This window comes from Olea europaea, chromosome 19 (genome assembly GCF_002742605.1).
Source record: "Olea europaea var. sylvestris chromosome 19, O_europaea_v1, whole genome shotgun sequence".
NCBI lineage: Eukaryota > Viridiplantae > Streptophyta > Magnoliopsida > Lamiales > Oleaceae > Olea > Olea europaea.
In genome coordinates this window covers 13151254-13160515 of record NC_036255.1, presented here as the reverse complement: position 1 = coordinate 13160515, position 9262 = coordinate 13151254, and the positions used below count along the sequence as shown (strand labels likewise).

The 9262-nt window shown below is 35.8% G+C and overlaps 1 protein-coding gene across 6 annotated transcripts in view; it reads left to right on the top strand.

Annotated features, from left to right (window-relative positions):
• Positions 1-8359: 8359 nt before the first annotated feature.
• Positions 8360-9262, top strand: part of LOC111368888 (probable E3 ubiquitin-protein ligase ZFP1) — a 5685-nt gene continuing 4782 nt past the window's right edge. For 2 of the 6 annotated variants that reach the window (XM_022990388.1, XM_022990381.1), the window contains exons 1-3: positions 8477-8689; positions 8774-8858; positions 8955-9041. The gene's annotated coding sequence lies outside the window, so the exon portion shown is untranslated. Of the gene's footprint in view, positions 8407-8471; positions 8690-8773; positions 8859-8954; positions 9042-9262 lie in introns of those variants that run through there. The other 4 variants (XM_022990382.1, XM_022990389.1, XM_022990383.1 and 1 more) reach the window with 4 other exon arrangements.

The following is a 9262-nucleotide window of genomic DNA, read 5'->3' as shown; positions in this document are numbered from 1 at the left end:
CATGCCTGAAGAAATTGAATTAGAAATCAATTCATTGGAATTAAAATCTTGGGTTTTGTATTTCGATGGGTCAAAAACCTCTAAAGGTACAGGAGTAGGAGTAGCATTAATAAATCCTTTAGAGATTTGTTATAAGTTCGCATTCACTTTGGATAGGATGTGTACCAACAATTAAGCAGAATATGAAGCCTTAATCGTGGGTCTAGAATTAATGATAGATATGGAAGTAAAGAATGTGATCGTTAGAGGCGATTCTCAATTGGTAATTCACCAATTGATTGGTGATTTTAAGTGCCAAAGTGATTCCATTATAAGTCAATATGAAATCGTCCACGAGTTGTTGGAAGAATTCGACCAAATAGAGCTTCAATATGTTAATAGGATATATAATGACATAGCGAATGACTTAGCCCAGATGGCCTCAGGGTATTCAAAGGTTTTTAATTGGAAATCTAGTTATGAATATGGAGTAATATTGCCCGTAGTCCAAAGAAGGGTGAGAAGGATTAAAATTCATTGCACACAAGATAGAGATGCAATAGATTGGAGGGTAGAGATTAAAAAGTTCCTTAAAGAACCTAATAAAGGAGATAGTAGAAAAATGAAGTTGCGTTTGCTAAACTATACACTGATAGATGAAGAGTTGTTTAAGAAACGCTCTGATAATATATTGCTAAAATGTATAAGTTTGCAAGAAGTCAGGACAATCATGGCTGAGGTGCACGAAGGGATATGTGGAGCTCATCAAGCTGGCCAAAGGATGAGATGATTAATTATTAGGAATGACTATTTTTTGCCCAAGATGGGAGAATCATGTGTTCAATATGCAAAGAGTTGTCTAGCATGCCAAAAGCATGGTCTAATACAAATGGCGTCAGCAAGAGAGATGACACCCATTATCAAACCCTGGCCGTTCAAGGGTTGGGCGATAGACCTGATAGGGAAGATTTATCCCCCATCGTCCAAACAACATACCTTTGTTATAGTTGCGACTGATTTTTTCACTAAATGGGTAGAAGCGGTACCTTTAAAAGAAATCACCCAAAAGAGTGTCATAGAATTTATCCGTGATCATATTATTTATAGATTTGGGATTCCACAAACTTTGATGGTAGATCACGGAACTTCTTTAAATGGAGATCAAGTGAATAAATTCTTGAGCAAGTTTGGAGTTAAAGTAGTGAACTCAACACCGTATTACGCTCAATCCAACGGGCAAGCAGAATCTTCTAATAAGATTCTAAAAAATATCATAAGGAAAATGATAGATGAAAATGCCAGAAATTGGTACGAATGTCTAAACAAGGCCTTATGGGCTTATAGGACGTCGCCTCGGTCAAGTACCAAAATTACTTTTTTTCAACTTACTTATGGACAGGAGGCCGTTTGCCTATGAAAATCAACGTGCAATCGATCAGAGTGTGTTTGCAATATAAGTTAAGTGATGATGAGTATACCGAATCACTAGTTCAAAACTTATTGGAGTTGAACAAATTAAAGTTGGACGTCGTAGATAGATTGCAAGTTCAAAAACAAAGGATGACTAAGTTCTATAATAAAAAAGTTATAGTCAAGTCATTTAGCCTGAGCGAATTGGTTTGGAAAATAGTACTCTCTTTGGATAGCAAGGATCCAAAATATGGCAAGTGGTCGCCTAATTAGGAAGGGCCATATAAAGTAAATAGTGTGTTGCCTAATGTAGCCTATCATTTGGAAGATTTAGATGGCACCAAACATACGAAATTCATTAATGGAAAATATTTAAAAAAATATGTTCATTCCTTATGGGAAAGTGAACAAATAAAAGCGTAATCAAATCGCGTTGAACGATTGTATATAAAAAGAGCCAGAACGAAATACGTTCAAATAAATTCTTTTATTATCGAACATTCATTACAAATTGCGAGATACAAAGTACTAAATGCTCTATAAGCTACAATTGAGAGCAAACTAATCTCTCGATCGATCGCCAAGTAAGAGGGTGAACTGGCCTTGATTGCCATCCTGATCGCACTGTTGCAAAGGCAGGCAGAGAGGCCGAAAAGCACTCTCAGCAAGCAAAAGGGAAGAAAAGCACCCTCACATCGCTTGCCTAATCGCATTGCTACAATAACAAGCAAGGAGACTGAGAAGCACTCTCAGCAAGCAAGGTGGTTTGACAGGCATCCTCAAAAATTGCTTTCCATTATTGAACTCCTTGTAAAGAACATGGAGACGATGAGAAGAACTTCGCTGATCAAAGAATATTTCCTATATCTCCATACCAAAGGTGATATCAAAGCAGATAACCAAATGGGCGGATCAAATGATCCATTTCTATGGAAGACAAAAAGTTTGGATCGATTATTGAAATGCCAAACGATGGCAGCAAATTAGTTTTTTTGAAGAAAAGTGGAAATGAAAATAAAAAGTGCGAAATATACGTGCATTTATAAGGGCGTGAAGGTGAAGAGACAGAATATGAACGACCACACTCGTGCCTAGTAATTGGAGTTAAGTGGCCCAAAGTCTTGGGAAAAGAGACAGAAATATCAAGAGAAAATGTACATGAATCTTAGCATAAAGCAATTAAATGCTTGGGGGGTTGACGATTAAGGAAAACGTCAATTAGCATTCAAGTAGTCAAAATAGTCGTTCATTAATGACAATGGCTATTGTTACATTCAAATTTAGCAATGGCAGTTAGTACGAAGTTACAAAAGGAAAATTTAAGGCACTAGATGTCTTAATTACAATTCACCCCAAGTCGATCGAATTCTTTCTTTAAGTCTCTCCCAATCCTCGCTCTGCTGAGAAGAAGCGTCATTTAATTCAGCTACAAAATCGTCATCAACTTCCAGCTTTTTGTACTGCTCGACAAAGACTTGGTTCGCTCAATTCCTTGGGAAGCATTACGCTTTTTGGCAGCCATTCTCGCCCTACAGTCGTCCATTTTTGCTTGAAACTCCTTCATCTCTGCAGCCAAATTTGTCATCAAAGAGTCTTCAACCATAACTTCGAAAGAGATTTCTTTCAATTCGTCCTCGGCTTTGTTAATCTCTAGAAGCAAAGACTCTCTTTTAGATATAGCGCGAAGATATTGAGTACTCCTGGCCTTTAGTTCAACATTTTTGGCCAGCAAGGAGAGGATGTCAGAGTGGACAACCTTCAACGTCGCTTTAAAATCAGCAGAAATATTGAGCGACGAAAGTGTCAATGCTTGCGCCAACTTCGCACTCAATAGCTCAAGCTTATCTTTATGTTTAGCAGCACTAGCCTGACCGATATCCATGTCCATAAAAGACACATACTTAAATATCGACTGCTTGAGGAACTTCATATCTTCCTCTGAAGAAGTAGAAGGACGACTGATTGAAGTAGGGCGAGACGTCTTGACTTGTTCCCAGGAAGTGAACAAGTCCTGGATGGAACGCACAATGTTATCAGCACCCTGCAAAGAAAAATACCAACATTGAGGGCTTTCACTACAATAAACGAAGCGAAAATGAAAGTGAAGCGAAAGGTTACCTCATCAGCAATCTTGGGAAATGACATATCACCAGTTGGCTCCACTACCTGTGGAGACTTCCCCTTATCTGGGCGAGAAGACTCTGCCACAACGGGCAGACCCATGGGACCCTCTACAGAATTCAAGAAGCAACAAATCAGAAATAAATAGCACAAGCAAAGGTAAAACATCAAAAAATGTATTACCTTCCGGTTCGATGTTTGGGGGGTCGGCGCCCTGGGAAGAAGGTGGCTCTTCCATTGGTTGTGATGAAGGTTCCGGGACTGAAGGTTTCTCTGTAAGCATAGTCCCTTCATCAGCTGATTTGGACGAGGCAGCTTCAACAGAAGATGATGGAGCAGGAGCTGCCAACACCAAAGCCTTCAAAAGAGAGACTGAACTTTTCTGAGAAATTCAAATAAACCATTAGCACATAGAAAGTTATGTTTGTGAATAAACAGAATTCAATTACCTTTTTCCTAAAGATCAAAGTAGCGTCATCATCATCATCATCCTCCAAAACGGGAGATGCTGAAGCTGGCCGTTTGCGGCTTAAGGCACTTTTAGCTGTAGTAGCCTTGGCAGGTAGAGAAGTAGATGGACGAATAGATTGTTTAGCACGAGTAGGGGAGGAAGGATTCCTAGTGGACACAGGGGTGACCAAAATAGGAGAAGTGGAAGAAGTGTTTGGCTGATCCAGCGAATGGAAAGCACGATTGGCATCAGTTGCAAACAATCTGCACTTCACTTATGGCCAAAGTTGTTCAAAAAGGGGATGGATGGCACGGCTAGAATTGAAGGGGGCTAATGAAAACTTGCTCGTCAAAAGAAGGTTGCGAGCATCTATAGCTTGTGCCTCTACCCTTTAATGGTGTGAAAACGGTCTGTCAAATTTTTAGAGTAACAAGGAGGAACATGTCAAGTTTGGCCAAAACCAAGTTGGCAAGCAAAAAATTGGAGAACATATATTTCAACCCCAACTTTGACATTGGTTCCAGTTAAAATGTCATGGAACAACTCCCTCCCAGTCAAAAACTGAACCAAAACGAGCAAAGAGGCGCTCGCACTGCCCATAGTAGATGGAGTTTGCACATAATCTGGAGTCAAATGAGCAGGAAAAGGAAAGAAAGAAGGAATCGAATTTAAGGAATAAAAGAATGAAAAAATGTCCCTAGTGGACATATGTACAGGGGTCAGTGGATCAATGGCTAGCCCATAGCAGCTAGCAGAACAACTGGAAATGGATGGAGCACCAAGTGGTGGAAAATATGCTCTCAACCACAGTTGAGTGAACCAAAGAGGCCCACTGCCAATGGGAGATGCACCATTTTTCAATTGAAATTGAAGAAAAGCCATGCCTCTATAAAGGGCAGCCAAAAAGAAGGAACACAAATTCAAAGGCCTACCACGCGCTAATTCATGCGTTATGGGTAAGTAGCTCATGGAAGGTTTCATACTTGGCATGCAAAGAATATATTTACAAAGCTAAATCTGAAGGAATGTCACACGCTTAGCATGGGAAGGTTCAGCGCTTAAGTGATTATAAGAGGCTTGCAGGTTTGAGTAGGACTCAGTGAGTTTCTTGTTAAATTTCGGGGAGATATCGGAAATCAAAATACTAGGGAAAATGGTATCGCCCAAAGGTGGAAGATTTACTAGGACCCCAACATCTCTTAAAGTAATAAACATGGGACCAAGAGGAAAAATAAAAGTATTATATTCAGAAGACCAAAAACTTAAAGCAATAAAAAAAGCATTGGGTCAAAAATTGGGGGTTGAAGAGCAATTTCTAATAAATCAGAAATCCTAACACGATCAAAAATTGTCTTGGTAGGATCATGGCCCACAAGGCGAGCATGCCATATGTGAAAAATAACATCATATTTAGGCCAAGTGCGAATACCTTTTTCACGAATCGGTCTCAGCGGCAAAGAGTCCAGGAATTGAGGGCCTTGAGTGCAAGGGAACAGCTGGCCCTCCGCCACTTGTTCGACAGATTCGGCGTTGTTGAATGATGGACCCAGATAGAACTCATTGAGTTTGACATTGACTGGTGCAAGGAAGTTCGGATTTATATATGGCCGAGTAAGGATTTTCTGGAAATCTTCGAAGCTAAAAGAGTCATCAGATTGGGTTTGTGGAGCCACCATTGGGAACGAAATACAGTTTTGTTAAAATTTGCTTGAGAAACGTAGCAAGGAAGCAAGAAGATGAACAGTAATATTGCAAGAAAGAAGCGCGAAGTAATGAGGCGTTACTTAGTGGTGCGATGAAATGGCGTGTCTTTGGGGTTTATAAGGGTTTGCAACGTTGCACCTTTTCAGGCTATGGAAGGAAATAATGATTGAAATTCTTAGGAATTTCAAATGTTGTGGGAAATATATGGTAAAAATTAATAATTAGTATTAATTCTGCCATATTGGGGGTAATTGTTGACACACTAAAAGTGCAGCCCAAATCGAATAGCCCAAGGAATGAAGTCCAATTGAGGAATTCAGGACAAAGACTCAAACAGGATTATTAATGAATGCAGTGGAAGCTCACGAACATAGTAATGTCATCGCCCAAACTTGCAAGACGCCCAAAATCTGAGGGAATGGAGTGTCTTACAGTCGCCCAGAGCGATGACCCTGTTCTCACCCATACCTTCGAATCGCCCAAGATCTTAGCAAACATAAAATGTTATGGTTATCCAGAAATGCAGTTATTGAAACAGTTATTGAGTAACTATATTACATTCCACGATTCAAGGAACCCAATTGAAGGCGGTTGAACGACAAAGAGTAGTGGCAGCAGTTAGAGACGACAGTCCCACGACAAGTTAGCCACCATAAAGAAAATGGGTGGTTATGAAGCAATCAAACAGTTTCCAAGTGGTTTGTCACAAAGGAATCATCAAGGGAATATAAAAGGAAGAGAAGATATAGAGAAAAAGACCCTGAATCAAACACTTTCAAACAGAGAATATGTAATTTCAATTTCTTAGTTTAAATTTAAACATTTCTTTCAGTACTTGTATACTTGCGCCCCTTGGAGGCATTCTGTTTAGTTCCAATTGTAAATCATCGCCAATAAAACACCAATTTTTGGGACTTTGTCTCAAGAGATTTGTTTATTATACAATCGTCTGATCCCTTTTTAATTGTTAGCGACTACCCGTGCGAAACAGACACCCACAAAATTTGCCTTATTTTCCTTCCCAATTTTGATTTATATTAAGTTTTTGACCTTTAACAAATTAAATTATTTACTATAATAATATTCTTCAACATACAATCATATAATAAAATATTCTAAACACAAAACAATAAAATTTTATTAATACATTTTCCAAAAAATACTTTTCAAAATTTTATAATTTTTCCAATAACAGAAGACGAATAGGCTCAATTTTAATTCAGAAAAAAAGGAGAGAAACAAAAGTAATTAATATTTTTTTGTAAGTCCAGTTCGACAGTATCAATTATTACTTGCTCAATTTATTTTTATTTAATTCAATATTAAAATATACACTTATAAGCAGGACGGACTCAGATCTTTAGTATTGTAAGGTCAAAATTTTAAAAATATTTTTTTTAATAAACAATATAATATCAATGAAAATAAGTTAATATGTATTTTGGCACTTTGAAAACGTCGTATAATTACATCTTTATTAATATTATTAAATAAATTTTACTACTTGTATAGTTTTGTTTATCATTTCACTGGCAAATGTTGAGCTAACATTGAGTAAATTAAATTGAATATAGAAATTAAATGAATTGAAATAAAATTCAAGTTTAGTTCAAGAAGTAAATGAAATTCAAATTTAAAATAAATATAATTCGAAAGTAATTCAAATTGCATTTAATCCGTAACGGCCCTAAAAAATTTAAGTCATATTTCATGTAAGACTTCCGAATGAAACGATATAAATTATATTGAAAAATTTATCGTGCAAAATAATAATTAATTGAATTTTTTAAAAGAAAAAACGAGTAAGACGTCTTTTTTGAGGCGTACGTTTGATACATATTTAACTATTTTTGATATCTGTTTGGACCATTCGATATGAAAACGATATAATTTTCGAAACAAACTTTTACATGACATAGACGATTTGTGGATTCAGATAACATATGATCGCAAACGAATTTTTAAAATTAAGATATCATCGAAATTCTCAAAATATTAGTTTCAAACGGCCTACTTTAACATGTCATAACTTTTACTATAGTTGACCACTTCGTATGCCATTAATGAATGAAAAACTAGGGCATGAGCACTTCGAAATGGTATTAAGAATTCAATATTTTGATTTCATTTGACATCCCGACGATTACATCAAAATAGATTGTTAAAAAAAAAGTTTAAAATTTTGTGGAGTCATTTGACCCCACATGATCCCATGTGGGTCCGTCCCTGCTTATAAGAAACATATTTAGTGTACCTCTATCCTTCTTATCCGTTGCTACCCATTCAAGTCCTGATTAAGCCACTTTAAATGTAATTAAAATCATCTACTTTGTAGGATTTTTATTCAATTTACAATTATTTTGGATTGATCTATCTCTTCAAGTAAAATAAACTATCATTATGATTGAACAACGTACTATACTAATGAATAAATGAGGAATCCACTAGAAAGGAAAGTATAAATAAATAAATTAACAATCGTCAACAAATTTATAAATTATTCATAAAAAATATTTTAAATGAGAATGAAAGGCAAATAAAACGAAGAATAGGATTCCATGCTGGCGTTAAACGAGTTTACCAAGTTCAAACAGGTGCTTTTAGAATAGTAATATTATTTTATTGAAGACGTGAGATTGAAAAGAAGTAATGGAAAAATGGGCAAACGAACAGTGGAAAAAAAGAAAATGAAAAACAATACGGGACCATTAGAACATCAATACAGAGGAAACAATTAACAGGTGATTTTCCGTATAAACTTATCTCAGTTTCTCTCTCCTAAATTGCAGATAATTTATCTCTGTTTTTATTTTTTATTTTAAAAATTTCTTCCTTTTAGATCTTTCGATCTTTTCCTTCTGATAATCTTTCAATTTGGTTGTTTTTAATTCAATTTTTAATCGATTCTTGCATTTACTCTAATTTTTTTTCCCTCTGAACTTTTGAATTATTGTTGGGCTTTATTTGATAGATATACATAACCCACATGCAATGCATGCATTGTCTTATAAGGACAGAATCTTGGTGGGTTTTTGTTAGAATTCAGTTTTGATGACCGTTGATCACTTTTTATTTCATTTTATAATTAGTATTTTTTTTTTATTTCAGGAAAAATTAATTTTACTGGAATTTGATGCTAATAATTATCAAAGGTTGAAACTTGGGAATTCTTGGTAAATTTGATGATAAAAAGGTGAGGTTTTTGTTAGATTGTAATTTTGATGATTATTGATCACTTTTGAATGCAACTCTCAAAATTGTGTTTTTGTTCCTCTGTTGGTTTTTTCAGGTGTTAAGATTATTTTATTGGATTTTTTTTCTGGGAATTATCGAAGGTTGAAACTTGGGAATTCCTGGAAGTTTTGATGATAAAAAGGTGAGTTTTTTTCTATTTAAATTCTTTATCATTTGCTTTTCGGATTAGATGATTATGTTGTTTCATGAGGATTAGATGCATGACTGCCCACCATGTAATTCTGGCAAAAGAAAAATCTAATCTTTTATTTGGTGTATGGTTTCATTTACACTTACTCGATTTTTGGAAAATATATTAGATAATGAAATTTGAAAATATATCAGTTGTCTCGTTGATGAAAA